The sequence below is a fragment of the Aptenodytes patagonicus genome, chromosome 4 (genome assembly GCF_965638725.1).
Source record: "Aptenodytes patagonicus chromosome 4, bAptPat1.pri.cur, whole genome shotgun sequence".
NCBI lineage: Eukaryota > Metazoa > Chordata > Aves > Sphenisciformes > Spheniscidae > Aptenodytes > Aptenodytes patagonicus.
In genome coordinates this window covers 7,078,935-7,095,229 of record NC_134952.1, presented here as the reverse complement: position 1 = coordinate 7,095,229, position 16,295 = coordinate 7,078,935, and positions in this window count along the sequence as shown.

Below are 16,295 nucleotides of genomic sequence, written 5' to 3'. Positions count from 1 at the left end.
GCTTCACGTTTCCCTTATTTCAATGTAAAACTGCTTTTACTTTTTCACCATGGGAAAGTTTGTGTGTTTTCTCCTCTCCAATATTCTTATAATTCCAGTTTTAGATGGGATTTCTAAGTAAATTTCCTTTGAAGCAAGCTTCCATTTGAATCATTTAGTTTTACAATACCACAGATACACACAAGTAAAGGAGTGTGGTGTAACTTTTTAAAATTCCTACTCTCCTTTAGTTCCAGATGAGCTAGAATAGCTTGAAAAATGAGGCTAGTAAAATATGATTGCCGGCTTCCACATTAATTGTGCCCCAATAGTTTCTGTTTCTTTGGATCACAAGATGGTATTCTTTCTAGTTTCTATTTTATCACACTGCAGAGTCATCATCCAAGTCTGCAAAGTCATACTACAGCTTTTATAATTCCTGAAAGTTGCATTCTTGTAGAATGAAATACCCGGGTAGGTGTAGGTGAAATTTCACCTTTAGGTGAAATACCTGGGTTTTATTAGCTTTGTTTCTCCCCCCCCCCCCCCCCCGTCAATTGCAAATGAAGACAGAATTTGAAGTTGATGAAGCTGCAAAGTTGTGTCTATAAATGGGATTTGTCTGAAGGTTGCCTGGAAGGAATCATATAGGAAGGAGACATACAAGCTAGTCCTACAGAATTAACAATAAAAAAAAATGCACCTTGTCCTTCAAAGATGTATACCCAGAGAGCTGAATGATTTCTGTATTGCTGCTCACCACCGTGGTTTCCACACAAATTCAGTAACGATCTTCATGGCTCTGTAATCTTCACCAGTTCACCCTTTCTGTGGTAAAAGCTCAACACAGGCAGAGCGTGTTTTGTGGCTGCAGGTTGAGAAGAGAACTTGGAACATCACATCAATAAAGAAAAGAATATAGTATAAAAATGGGTATTTCTATAACTTTACTTCTGCTTTGAACTACCTAGTAATATCTAGTAGTATCTTCTACTTAGCAGGTATTTGAGCCCACAGTCCAATCCTGAAGAAAAAAAACCTGCTCATCTTCAGAGATGTTGCAGCTTTGAAATGCATTTTGAAGAAAAAACAGAATGTAATTTGAATAAAAACAAAAGGCACAGGAGCTATACATGCTGAGTAGAAATACCATTAAATGACACCCTCTTGCTTCCCAGTTCAGACAAAATGAAAATTTTGAAAACACAAGCTAATGAACTGACTATAATGTGAAATTTTTCGAAACTTATGTCTAAGTGGCTCTCATACCATGCAAAATAATTGCTAGAAAAAAAGAATTAAAAAGAAAAAAAAAAACATTTAAGGAAGGTAATTTGCCAAGTTCAGTGCTATTATCATTTGTTCAAAAAAAGTTGAAAATACTTAATTCAGTATTTTCTTCTTTAAGAAGAGGAGAAGGAAAAAAAGCAAAGTTTCCTCTATCTGCCAATAAGCACAAAAGTTTCTATAGTCATCTTTTTGGCATCCATCTTCACCGAATTTTTCTTGCTTTCGTGAGGAATTAACGTCCTTTAATTTTTAAGGAAATTTGCAGTACACCAATGATACACCAGAGGGTGCTAACTTACCTCTAAACAAATTTATTTAGCCGTACCACTCTTTTGGGTAAGTGGAGTAAAATCTGTACTATTCTGGCCCTTTCAGTTTGGAATTTATATAGAAAAGCTACAGATAATAAAAATAAGGGCAACAAAGTGATGTAGAGTCTGAAGCTAAAACATCAGAAAAGCACCAAAGATGAACAACAAATGTGAGGGACTGGATGAACTAAAGTGGAAGTTAAAACAATAGTTCAGATACAGTAGTCCGCAAATACGTGAAAGGTAAAAATGGAAGCAGGGATTAGTCATGCTGGTGGGGTAAGCAGTAATGGTCTGAAGGAAGAAATTATTTAGGCTTGATATTGGGAAACTTTCTTAACAGAGTACTTTGGTAATGCACCAGTCTCTTGGCATAGGGTCAATGCAACCATCACAGTGGGTATTCAAGACTTCAGAGCTAAGATGCCGGTGCTAAAGCTGTGGCGTAAAGCTTTGAGAAACACAGAGACTGAACCAGCCTCAAGTTCTTTTCAGTGTTTCTGTCTGCAGCTTTCTGGCTTTAAGTCATAAGAGGGCACTAATTTATCTTTTGCAGTTTTCTGGGAGAGAACACGAGTATATATTTCACTACAAGGGTGTTTTCTGCACATACAAACAATAGCATGGGGTTTTATTACAAGTCAGAATCATGCTATTCATGCAGTGGGGTCACCACTAATGCTGAAGGTATCCTCTTGTTTGCATTATCGTTGCCAACTTCAGCTACATTTCACAGTCATCACTTATCTTTTTCACAAGGTGATGCTTATACCATATAAGGCAGCATCATGTCTATTTATTGCTTTGTAATACAAAGGAGGTCTGTTGCAGACAAATGCTTAGTCTGTTAGACATAATACCTGATACTTGCCAAGTAGCATTTTCTACAATTGTGCCAATTAAAATGCGAAATTGCTACCACTTATTTTTGAACTCTCATGTTCTGGCAGTCAGGAAAGAATGCCATAACTCATCAAGATGCAGCACTGTCGGCTTATCTACGATAGTCCTATTTTTCCTCTAGAATTTAACCCGCTCGTGACCTGAGGAAATGCAATTTGATAATTCTCTCCTTCTGTGGTCTCTGTGTCAAAAGTGCCAACATACTTCAGTCTGTAGGTCAGCTTTGTGTGCCTCTGGAGCACATGCTCTTTCCCATAGTCAGACATGTGCCATTGTGCCAGACTCTTCCTATAAATCTCTTCTGTGCAGATAGAAACATCCGTGTGGACAGGAGGACACTGCTCATGTCCATGCTGTGAGCGTTTGGGGTTCTTTCATATTGCACCTTTAGGATTGCTAGGTATCCCATCAGCTCCAGCAAGCTTTAGCACTATGCAGTCACTAAATCATCTGCACCCCTAGAACCCCTGACAGCATGCCACAACACTTTGCAGGGAAAACTGCCTTATTTGCATCAATATGCACCAGCGCCCTTCATAATGAAAGGATCGGCTTGCTGAATGTCTTCATGGAGAAGGTTAGTGATGTCCTGCCCCAAGGATCCTTTGGCTGGTGTGCCCCATGAGCTCTGGTCAGCTTTTCCCACGGTTATGTCTAAAGCCCTGATACTTTGTCCCTTGGAAAGATGTTAAACAATTGTCTTGGACGCATGAGAGTACAGTAGTACCAGGGACTAGGGTGCCAGCTGTCTGGAGTGGATAGGGAAAGAAATTCCTCGGGACAAAGTGATATTTGTGTGGTGACGAGGTGAGGAAGGACATGACTGTGGCTGTTAAAGGATTTTCAGTGTTAGGAGGCAGAGAACAAGCTGTGTTATCAAGTTACTCACAATTTACCACCAACAAAAGAGGAAAACTCTTTCTATTCTGCAAATGAAAAGAGTTGCTTTCCTTCTCTACGCAGGACCTGGGAAAGGTTCCTCACAGCCCTGCCCATAGCAAACAGCAGTCCCCTGACCTTGCTGCCGTAGAGCTATTCAGAAGCCACCAAAGCTTGAAAAGAGGCTGTTCTACATCCTGGTCCACCTTGCAATACCCTGAAACCAGGCACTTACCCCAGCTGTGCTGCCAAGGCCCACATGCAAAAAACCCTCTGCAGAAGATCAACAATGCTGAGAGAATCCACTTTAATTCTGGCACTCTAGAGAATCACCCCATGCAGGCGGTATCTTGTCCTAACTGACACAGGGCCTCTCAGGTAAAGGCATGCAACACATTTCCTATCAGGGCAGCCTCCATAACAAGACCAAGGGCTGTCTATCCCCGTGTTAAGGCATCTGGTGGAACCAACACAAAAGAGAAGAGGAAATCAGTCCCACTAGACATTCCTAAAGGCTTTTTCTGGCCCCTGCCTTAACCGAGCACACACTTTAGCCATGTTTGACATCCTTGCCCAGCTCAGTGTTGAGCCAAACAGAAGCTGACTTTGAAGATGGTCTAAGTACATCTGCGTCTTTATGCATTTGGCTGTGCAGAATACGGTGAAAAACCATTTCAGCCAGCTCCAGCTCCTCTGACCTCAACTGATTTGAAACAGGCAGGACAGAGCTCTGAGAGTCACAGTGGGTGACGACAGGCAAGGCTTCGTGCGATGGGAGTAAGGCACAGATGGGCCATTTGGGATTACCCAGTCCAGTCTCCACTATGTTTTTGACCTATATTTGCAAACATGACCCAGCCTGGGAGGGGGAGAGCTCTCTGTGGGTTAGCTGTTGTGTTAGCAGTTGCCTGTAACATGGGAGCGCTAGAAATTGGGGACGGTGCAGGGGAGGGGCAGGAAAGCCTAGCTGGGAGATAGTGGGAGGGATAAAGGGAAGAACAAAAGCAGTCAGGAGCATCAAGGAATGTTTTCAACGTAAACAACCTCGTTCCAGTCTTGCTCAGCTTTTCTCCTTGTGTGTACTCAGATGTTCATGCATGTTCTCCTTTCCGCTGTTGCCCATGCAACATTAGTGGTGGGTTGATCCTGGGAGGCATTTAAAGCAAGGAGAGACTGTGCAATACCTAAAGGAGAGCTGGTTGAATGCCCCTGGTCAAGACTTCTGTTTTGTGCTTTGATATCATTCTTCTTGGAATAGATGTGCGGACCTGGATTGCCTTATTTATTTCTTTCATTGTAAGCTCTGAAATGGGCATTTCCAGCTTTCTGTGTATTTATTTCCCCTTGTATTAGAATCTCTACAGTTCCTAGTAATGGCTAGCAGGTCTTTTGCAAATTATGCAGCTTTTCTAACTAAGGAATAAATAGATAAAGGGATAAGAAGCAAGGGCAATAACTTCAAAATGTAGAGGACTTGCACTTTTTCACAAGCATAGTGCAGTTACTGTTACTTCTGACAGCATTTCACAGCTTACCAATAGAGTCTATGGAGTGTGTGGGTAAAAGCAACACAGCCTAGTAATGTTACAGCACCATACATTAAATCCTTGCTGAAACATAAAAAGAGAGCTCTAGTTTGTGTGTGTGAAATTACCAAGTTTGCAGATTATTAGCGTGAATGTAAAAAGCTTCTAGCACAGCATACGGTAAATACATTAGTGCTATATTCCAGAAAGCATAATTTTCCCAAGCTATAGGTCTTACTGACATATGTGGTGGAAAGGCTAGTTCTGCCAATTATCTGCTTCCTTCATATCCTCCGATTTTGGTGCAAGTTTAAAGCAATATGCTTAATAGCCTTAGTCTAGTATTTTGAAAAATTGCAATACTATCTATCTGTGTGGAAAGTCACATATCAATGACATTGGTTGGCGCAGTGGGTTTTGAGAAAAATGGCAAGGGAAACAGTTGGCACTGAGTTTTGAGAAAAAAATGTATCAGAAAGTGTGAGTCTGTATGCAGTAAACTCACGTTTTATTTGCTCATATATCACTTTGCCAGGGTTTTCAATAGTTCTTGTGGAAAATGTGTAAATGAAATATAAAGCACCTTTTACATACAGTAAGGATTTTTCCTTTAACATAACTGGTGTTCTCATAACCTATGCCGCATGCAATATGCTGGGTAGTACAATGTTGTCCTCCTAAAAGAATTACTTGAGCCCCCAAAGTAATTTCTTTGTTAAAGAGCCCGTCCATTCACATTTTGCAGGACATGTATGAGGCAGGGGTGTGTATGTATATGCATAGGCTGAATGACTGTTACCCTGCCATGGATGCACACGGGCATGGTGGATCTGTATCTTCACTTGCTCATGTAAATATTGATGCCGTGGTTGCAGTTTTAGAGGAAAGCTGCTGTGTATTTCCAGTTCAACTCCAACTGGAAACTAGCAAGCCACACCCCAGCCGCAGTCCCTCTCCTTCACACCGTAAATCACAGGCAGCTAATAATAATAATAATGCTAAGGCATCAGCCTGCTGAAGCCTTTTTGCACGCTGGACGAGACAGCAGCCTTTTGGGGTTCAGGAATAAGGAGTTCAGAGTCTCACTGGTGGGCTGAAGTTGGCAGCTTTTGGTGGTCTTTGTAGGAATGTGTGAATGGGGCAGAAAGTCATCTCTGTGCCGGTGTATGGAAACCTCTTTGGGGTCCTTGCATGGTGGTGCCCCTGAGCTTCTCCTCCCGTAACACTCAGAGTGACTTTCCTACGGCCTATGATTAATCGTTGTAGCACTTCAGCAGTGAAATCTGCTCCACACATCCTGGCTCTGTAACTCAGACCAAGGTGTGACTTCATAAGTATTTTTCATACGTGCCAACATTTTAATGCATCGCAGCTCGAGCCCTCTTTCTTTGGGGCAATCTTTGTTTCAAACTACTATTCCCTTAAAACTCTTACCTCAGTTGTTGATGATGGAGCTACAAATATTACCACTAAAGATACAAGCTATAAAATAAATGGCACAAAAATGCGTACACTGTATATAAAGTAGATGCACATTGAAAGCCTTCCCATTGTTCGCAAGGGTTAATTCATACACTGTTCCTTGAAAATCAGTTGAGAAAGATATAAATCAGAAAATCAGCTCCCTACAATATGCTGTTGAGGTAATTGCAAATTTTCTACATTGATTGTTAATATGGTGACAGAGTGTTTGAGGGAACAAAAAAAGGGTTGGAGAGAAGGGAATAGCTCTTGTAAGACTCAGCTGTGCCTGTCAGAACTGTTAAAAGAGTAATAGTTTTTGTTAGGCAATAAACTGGAATCCCTGCCGTGCTTCATTTAGTTTCCAAAATTCATAAATGCAGCCTGTTTCCAAAAAATTAATTAGCTCATGAGTAAAAAAAAAAGCACGGAAGTTTATGTAGAGTGCTTTAGAGCTTTCTTGTGATACGTTAATTGATGATTTATTTTACCTGAATTACCATTCACCTGTATTGAACTATTTGAATACACCATATGTAATGTCATATTACTGCACAGATCACGTTTAATGAGATACTGCTGTATTAGCTATATATTTTCCCCAACTTTACGTGGTGTTTAATCCACACTTTTTATACCCCAAGACAGTGAAAATTGTGAGTATTCAGGGAATACAACCTCTTCCATTTTCCTTTTAAGCAGTAATAAGCAGATCCTGAAAGAGTATATTAACACAGCACAGCTAAAGCCAAGTCAGTGGGCAGAGGCCAGATTTTGCCATCGAAGAGCCTGGCACCCGGCAAAGACTGTCAGCAACCAGCTCGTGAGCCAGTGGTCTCTCACTCACCTGCCGAAAATACAACCAACCAGGGCAGGAGCGATACATGAGCCCAGCCATCTGAGCAAGAGGGAATTTTATTCTTTGTGAAGCTTTTTGGGCAGAATTGCCTGGAATATAAATATTTGCTGCCAACATTTACTTTTAAAATAGAACAACAAGCCTCTTTTATACTGAAGGGAGAGAAACAATTTCTATGAAAGTCAAGCAGGGGTGAAACATTGCCGGCCACGCTCACAGTTCCTACCCACATCCTGGGTTTTGGTGGTTTAAAAAGAGGTACGTGTCTGTGTTTTGCCACATGATTTCATAAATAACCAAACTTCTGGCAATCAGATTGTTATAACTGGGAAGGTAACAAATACAAACGTTTGCTTGACAATTAGTAGGGTTATGTTTGAATTCTTTTCCATAAACTTGATATTATTGTTTTGGCAATACCAAATTTAATGTCTGATTATTTAGCCTAAAAATAATATTAAAAAAAAAAGAACAAAAAAATGCAACTCACTCTAACTTTACAATTTATTTAGAAAAGTCAGACAAAAAGTTATACAAAATGGTAGTAGCTACATACGTCCTTTCTTGGGGTCCCAGTTATGCCTTGTTATGCTGTTCTGTCATAAATATTTATGTGACATATAACTCTGATACTTTTAACAGAGTTCTCAGTGATTTTCCAGTAAACATTATGTGCAAACAGGGAGGGGAGAGACGGCAGGTATTAGTTCACCGTTGAGGGAAAGCCACCAGCTGGATGCAATAGTGTTCAGGCACCGGCGAAGCCCCATGGGCTGGTGACAGTAAAAATCCACGCCTGTGCAGCTCAGTCATATCAGACACGCAAGAACCCACTCCACCATCAAGGTTGCTTTGCCATGAGGAGCCTGGGATGTCTAATTAGCTGTGAACTCTGTCTGAACTTTTTCTTGAGCTTACTGCTACATTGTGTAGCCTTTCTAGTGTCTAATAAGGGTGAAATCGCACTGCAGCACTAATCTAATTCAGGTAAAAACAAACAAAGCATGAGATAGCCGTCTGCTGGAGGCCAGCATTTTGTTAGTTCCTGTACTCAAAGAGGTGCTTGTTCATTTAACCCAAAATAGCCCTTTTTGCCTAGTACTTAGTTTAAAAACAAGCAGCAAATCATTTGTGGTATTGATCTGCAAAACAGCCTAGGGAAGTTAGGTGTGCAGGTCCCATGCCTGTAGCTAGCACTGGTCTTTATGTGGTTTTCAGCAGCAGAACTGGTTTTCAGTGAAAAGAAGTGAGTTTTCCAAGATGGGTGATTTTTTAAAAATTCATGTTCATTGAAAAATATGTGGGCTTTTCATATTTTTCCCACTTGTCAACCAAAAAAGGAAGATCATAAACACAAAATGTTTTACCTGAAATAGTATGTTCTTATTCAGAGGATAGTACAACAGGTATCCTGGCTGTCTCCTCTCCCATCTTTTTCCTCCTGGGAGAGCAAGTGGAGCTGAGAAAGCCAGGATGTCGCATAGCAAAGCTTGGCCAAAGAACTACTCACCCAGCCTGCTGCACCTAAACAGGATCAATAAAAGAACAACTACCCGCCCAGTTTCCAGGGGGCTGGGGTGGCATCTTTTCATGCAGTAGCACTGGATTTTCCTTCCAAGGATGTCCATATAACATAAATAGGGAAATGAATTCAACCATTTGTTTTCAGAAGCAAAGAAAAACTTTCTCTTGTTCCTTCTACATCCATGAAAACACGGACGGGATCAAATTAAAGCAACACACATGAAAAATAAAAATATATTTTGTTATTAACATAAATAGCATTTCTGGACTAATTTTCATATCTAATCAGATGTTAAACTTATCAAATCCATGGGCCTGTTTCTATGCAGCACAAAGTGAGATCTTAGGATCTGACATGGAATAACCAAGGAATTTACCTCATTTTCACTGCTGTTAATTTAATCCTGTGAAATTTCCAATGTTCAGTACAGCAGAATGGAACTAGTGTGAAAGCAGCTGAAACCTCCCCAAAACCCTTTACGCAACACAAAATATGAATCTGCAGTCTGGTGCAAATCTGAATACAGCCTGCAAACCCTGCAATAAACGGGAACAGCATTTCCTCGTGGCCGCGGTAGAGATAACAGGGTTGAGTCGATGTAAAAGCAAAAGGCATTCTAAATAACAGACTGCTGAGTAAGGGTGGAGTCCGGATTACAGTACATACCTTACGGTTATCAGTAAGCAATACAGTGAATGGAAATGCTCTCTGAAAAATGCATTCAATCGGGGAAATTGCCCCACCTGTAGCTCATTAACAGGATTAAGTCTTGATACAAAGTGACAGTCAGTATTACTTGTTTAGGCAAAAAGCTTGCTCTCTTTGTAGTTTTTGGCATATCCAGCTGGCTTTAACAATATGCATCTGAGACAGCTAGTGTAGCTTTAATGTTAAATTAGCCAGGGTTAAAAGCTTGCCAAAGCCAGGCAAAAACAAAGTGTCCTTTTTTGCAAAGTTGGCACATGGGGCCAGTTTCATTTCAGTAGCACCCATGTGGTAGGTACTCCATTTCCCGCATCCACGGCAGCATTGTTCCAGGTATTAGATGTCATTTTGACACCAGAGCTGCGTGCTATTGCAGTGCGAGGGAGATCGTGCTCGACGGGGCCGAGCAAACCGTGTAAACACCCCATCGCTTGTTGGGAACGGGTCCTCTGCGCTTGCTGGCGCTCGGAGCGGCTGAGCAAAAGGGGAAAACCCAAAGATCACCCTGTTTAGAGGAGACTCACGCTGCAGAAATCTGAGGTCTGTTCTGAAGTCTAAACAAGAGATAAAGGCTCAAGTCCTCAGCTGGTAAAAATTAGTGCCGCTACTGTGAACTTCTGGAGCTGCTGCAGTTTAGTTTATTGTAAGACAGCTGGAGTGTGGTCTGCAGCGTGTAACTGATTCATTGCTGCGTCATTCCAGCTCTGTGCGGAGGAACCGGCGCTGGAGAGGCGGCTCATGCTCCAGTGCTTGCTAAATATGGCTGGTGGTCTGGATTTAGCTTCGGAAAATAAGTATCAGAGGCTATTATAACAGCTGTTAAATTGCTATTTTAAAATCAAGCGGATCGTAGTTTATCTCCCTTTTTGTATTTGGAGGCTAAGGTCTGTATTTATGGATGTTAGCAGAGGTTGTGTCAATGTGTTTAGGGGAATTAGTTGTGTATTCCTGTACAACAGCATAGCATCCAAAGTGCAGAAACGTGTTTGTTATTAGTAATCAGTACTTTCCTTTCTAAATGCAACTACTGCATGATGTTCCCTTGCCCCTGCTCCTGCCACCCCACTACCACGCTGCCCAAGACCAGCACAAACCTCTTCTTGCACTGAGAAAATAATATGGAAGTAAAACATAAAAAAAAAATACATTTCTCATTCTCCATAATTATTTGCTATGCATCTTTTTCAGAGCTTAATCTAATGCCTAGGCCTGGTGGGTTAGGAAGAAATTTTCTTTGGAGGTTACCCTAAATCTGCTCATTTGCACCTTCTTTTCCACAGCAGCTGGTGTAAGAACCACGAGTCGGAGCCGGACCAGGCACAGCGTCCGCCGTGCTTCTCTCCAGGAGTGCTGCAGTGCTCATGCCTTTGGGGTCATCCAGCCCAGTGATGCTTAAGGTAATCTGGGTTTGAGAACTGCAATTTATTATGTTTAAGAGAAATCAACATTAAACCCTATAACATTCTGCAATGTCAGCACATGATATACTTAAATAAAATGTGAAGTAAACATGGTCATTTAAAATCTACAAACCACTGTGAACTTTGGCATTAAGGGGGCAGAGAATGCTGGCAAAGTTTGCTCATGTCACAGCTTAGTGAAATCCTAATGATTAGGAATCAGGCACGCAAGATAAAAGGAGCAGTGTTGAAAAAAGAGAAGACTGATATATTCAAAAAGTTTGATCAAAAAGCAGAATATAGTACTTGCCAGAGAGGAAGCTGAGGTAGATATGTGAATCAAGCTGTACCAAGTCTTTACAAAACAGACTTGTTTATGCCTGTTGTTCTAGCATTGAAAGTAAATGGGCAATAAAGCTATATAAGGCACCAGAATCCGTCATCACTTACAGCCAGAACAAGGCCATGGATAATGGACTGTAATGCAATCTAAGTAGCACTGCCATGAAACCAGAGTAATTTCATTTAGATCAGAGGATTCGGTTTGTGTTATGAATATAATAATTCTTAGTCATGACAGATTAGCCTGCCAATGTACTACAGCACTCTGGGCTTTTACAGAAATGCCATCCTCAGTTACACGTTTTGTTTCAGTCTGTGCCCTGTGATATGTATTAGATTTGTGATATATATGAGCCACTAAAGACCAGACTGAAATCCCTAAATCCAGTATAGTCTCAGAGATCATAACATAAGCTGCCCAAAACAACAAAAAAAATTGTACCATTAACTCAGAGGATATAGGTGATCATAAGTAGTTTTTTGAACAAGTAAGAAATAAAGTCCTGAAAGGCCCAAGGAACTGGGAAGAATTATCCCTATTGCAGGAGAACGTCTACAGTCAGCCAATGAAACTAACACCTTTCTTGTAGTAAACTATGTTTAAAAGTGCTGGAGAATAGTAATTCCATACACATTCATTCTTATGTGTGGGAAACAAGTAGGAAACCAAGAAAATTTCCTTCTCCATCCACTAGAAATATCCTATTCTAGTTCCTACAGATATTAAAAAGCTTATAGTTTCTCTCCTTTGCTTTGATTATCTCTATTTTGTGTTAGCACTTGTTAGACAACATGTAGACATCGTCTGTCCACCTCCTTTTGTGTGTGTACAGTCTCATACCATCAAAAATAAAATAAATAATTCCTCTTTCTAGGCTTACATATTCCAGCAGGAAGGATGGCTGTTGCCAACCAAGGACGATAATGCTCTCTGTTCCTCACAAGCTCACATCATCCCTATCTGAAAACCTTCACCTTTGCCTTGCATGTTCTTCAAGAAGTTTTGAAGCATTTTAAACTACCTTTGACTGCAGGACAAGTGCGCTTTAAGGCACCTCCACAGTCCTGGTACTGACCAGAGCAGGGATCTTGGTGGATCTTGCTGTGGCTTCCTTTCAATCTGGGTGCCAGGGTCCCAGAGGCTAGAAAATGAGGGCAAACTGGGGGAGGGTGGAATAAGGAGGTGGGGAGTGGAGATTTATACCTACGGTACTCCCCATATGGGAGCTGAGAGGCAACTAGAGCTCATACTCAGAATTAGAGCCCAAGAATTGCCCCAGGTTCCTGCAGTTCACACTCAACCCTGGTTGCTCCATTCTTAACGTGTAGACAGAGACATCATGAAATGTAAGCTGACATTTCTTGGTGGTGTCTTTCTTTGGAGTGTCAAATCAATTCATGGTTTTAAGTTTTGCACTGAAGTACAAGGAAGCCACTGATGCCCATGTTTTATCATTGCAATTGGCCAAAGGTTTTATAACTGTGGAAAATATATGGAAAAAAAAAAATCTTGATGGACCTAGGGCTTGCATAGAAAAGAAGCCAGTTGGATTTATTCAGCTACTGCACGTTGGATCATTGAATAGAAACTTGACAGTAGCACAGGAACATAGTAACATCCTTTTAACTTGTTTTTATTCCACGTATTTTAACTCCACAGAGATTCAGGACACAGTCACTGTGACCCACAAGTGTAGTTAGTTCTCAGCTTGTAATGCGTATGTGAAAAAAAGCATTTGTTTGCTTAGCCAAGGTTCGTTTGCATTCATGGCATATGGAGCTGAACTTTTCCTGTTTTCCTTTTCTGGCCAAAAAAGCATTGGGTCAAACTTATATCTGGTGTAACAGTGCTGATTTCAGTTACTTCAGCAATGAATAAGACCCATAGATTATTTTTAGGCCAAATAATGATACCAGTAAAACAATACTGCTGACTGTAAGTTTGGCTCACATTAATAGATTAAATGTGGGTAGATGCAAACAGATGGCATTGGTTGCTTTGTCACTTCCTGGCAGAGCTGGCCTCATTAAAACAGCAATTTTGCTGAAGCTTTGGTGCCTGTGATTAAAGTTGCCAGAACTTTTACATAGGCAGAGTTTCAAAGTGATAGTTGGGATGGTTTCCAAATGTATCTGGCATAGTACAGCACTCCACATCAGACTTGTAAAGCTGCATGTTTTTGAGAATAAAGGAGATCTTTCATTTACCCAATAGGCACTTTTATCATTTCATATGTCATCTGTTGTATTTGTAAGAATGTTTGTTTCCCTCCAAAGAAAACAGTCAGTGGGATGTAAGGAAGAATTATTTAGTAAACAGTATGCTAGATGGCTGTAATATCACTGACACTTCTCCTCTGAGATTTGTCAGAAACAGAAGAGGGTAAAAATGTTCTCACAAATGAAAAGTCACAAACGAATGTGGGAGAGAGGGAGAGACGAATACTTGGAAGACTGAGTGCAACTTTTGCTGCTGTGCAGTAATGCAGAGTGATGACAATTACCGGCTTTTATTCAAATTGCAATTTGTTTCTTTTGCAGTGAGCGGTGGTGCTGCTGGCGGGAAGAGCAATGCTGTTCTCAGGTTGAATTCATGGGTAATTGCAAAAGCATTAGTATTTACTGCCCAAAGAAAGGGTGGCTTTCAGTACTGCGCTGGCGCTCCTGTGAGATGCCTTAACCACAGAGCTCCAGTGCAACCATGAGCCTGTTTTTTTCACTGTCAAGGTGGTTTTACTTTTTTATGGGGGAGGCGGAGTTATTCTGGAGCTAGAGGATATAAAATTGTCTGGAGATTAGTTGCTGCAGGATGCTAAGAAAATAAAACTACCTGCCAGTGGCTGTAAAATGGATCGATATAAGGGTAGAGGAGAATAAAAGTGGTCTGACGTGTGAGTTTAGGCTGAAGCTGGAAGATGTTATAATAGCAGATAATATTTTGTCTACATGTAATTTTGAGCAAGCTAAAAATGGCGGGGTTGCTTTTTGCTGGTAATTAGCAGGTTAAAGCTTGCATCTGATGGCGGGAGGTACTGAATGAAAACTCAGATGAATCTGTTGAGTGGAAAACTTATTTGACATTTGGAGAAATGACCCCAATCTTTTATAGGTCTCAAATATACAGCAAACATTTTAATTCCCTTGGTTCCAAGAATATTGCAAACAGGCCACAAAGAAAACCCTGAAGTTTGATATACAGTATCTGGCTTTAGGAAGGAGATTATGCTTGCACATGTGCTGGGTCTGTTGTAGTTAATGACATATGAGAAACACAGTTTTAATGGGTTCACAGATTATTTATTACGGGAGCAGAACATCATAAATTTGATAACCAGATCCTACTAATTTGCCAAAATATGTAAGAAACACATTGATGTAATTGTGTTTGTACTGTATTCGCTTGTGGGGAATAGTTTAATTTATATTTATGGGAAATTTCCATTCAAAGGCAAATCATGCAACATTATATGCTTCTGTGCATATATGTACAAGATCTTACACAGACATGCAAAATTCTACTACAAAATACTGGTGTCTCCAGGGGAAAAAATGGACTATTTTACAATTACAGATTACAACTACTTAGAACCTGGCAAATCTCTGAGGGAAGAGTTTTGAACATGGCTGTGTTTCTGCAAATTTATAGAAAGATATTGCCCCAGTAATAACAGTAGAAACTAACAAAACATCTAATGAGAATCTCTTCCACTGATTTATTAACACTGGTCCTGGAGATGTGAAGATCAGTCTGTCAGATGTAATTCTGTCCCATCATACTGTTTGACCCATCTTCTAAGCAAGAAGTCGAGAGCAGCTCAGCATGAGGGAGCTTCTAAGTACTCCGTGAAACTTTCCTATCTTTTAAAATAACATGAGAGCGACTCTAACTGTAACGTGAAAGAGACCAATAGTGTCGGTGAAAGGTAGTTTGTTACTGAAATGATACATTTCCACAGCACTGTGTTTTTATAAAAAATATGAAATAATTCATGAATGGCAAAACCATCTTCAGTTTTAAGCTGAAAGCAAGAATCCATTCAAATTAGCGTAATGGACTGTGCGTAAGATAGTCTCATGAGATTATTATTTTAGTTCTTTTCAGGAGGATCTGGCAGGAGAAGGGGGTGGAGGAAGGAACTCGACCAAGCTGTGCAAAACCTCTTATTTCCATGCAGTGAGTGATTCTCATCTGATCCCTTCCTGCTTTTGCAACGGAAGTTGCAAATTATTTGATTTGGACACACAGTTTAAGGAATAACTACAGTGTCTTCAGGAAAGACTTCATGCTCTCCTCAGGAGGGATAATATTTCCTTTCACTCCCTCAAAGCAATTTAACTGGCTTACTGGATGTGTGTTGCAGAAAACGATGGCATGCAGGGTGTTTTCCTCAAGAGAGGAACACATTTTAATGTGACAATATATAATCACTCTTGTTACTCATGAATTCCCAGCTCTTTTTCCATGACTGATTTTCACGAGCAGCCACGATGGCTTCCCATTTCCATCATGTGAGGAATTCGCAGTATTTTCTCTCTGATGAGAAAAAGGTGGGAACTCAACCAGATTCAGATGGTTCAGTGATCTCAGGTCCAGGTGCGATCAGCTGGGTCTTGAGCCTACGTTTCAAAGCTGTTTGGCAGCTGATGCTGTCATGGTGTCCAAGAATGCCCATGGCAAGAATTATGCCGATGTGTTGTCACCAGTGCAGGCAGCTTCCAGATTTCAAGGAGATGGAAGCGTTCATTTTGTTCATCAAATGCCAAAAGCCTAACTCTAGCAGAGATACAGCTCTGAATGATGCGACTCCAACTAACTGGCACTGCATGGGGTTGTGCATAGCCTTGATCTTGAACCCCAGGCTTGGTCTTACATTGAGAAGGTGACAGGTTACAGGGGGCAGATGACCCGCTCATCTTTTAATTTAATTTTCTCGAAAGTTATGCACTGGATAAAACTGTCCGAGGGATCATAAGAGGTCATAGATGAGATATGATTCCCTTACTATTTGGCTCAAAAAAATATGAAAGTACTAGCAATTAGGGACTTGACCTGTCATCTCTGAGGGCTGCAGGGAAAGAAGGGCCAGGAACATGGTAGCATTTCTCAAAGGTCAC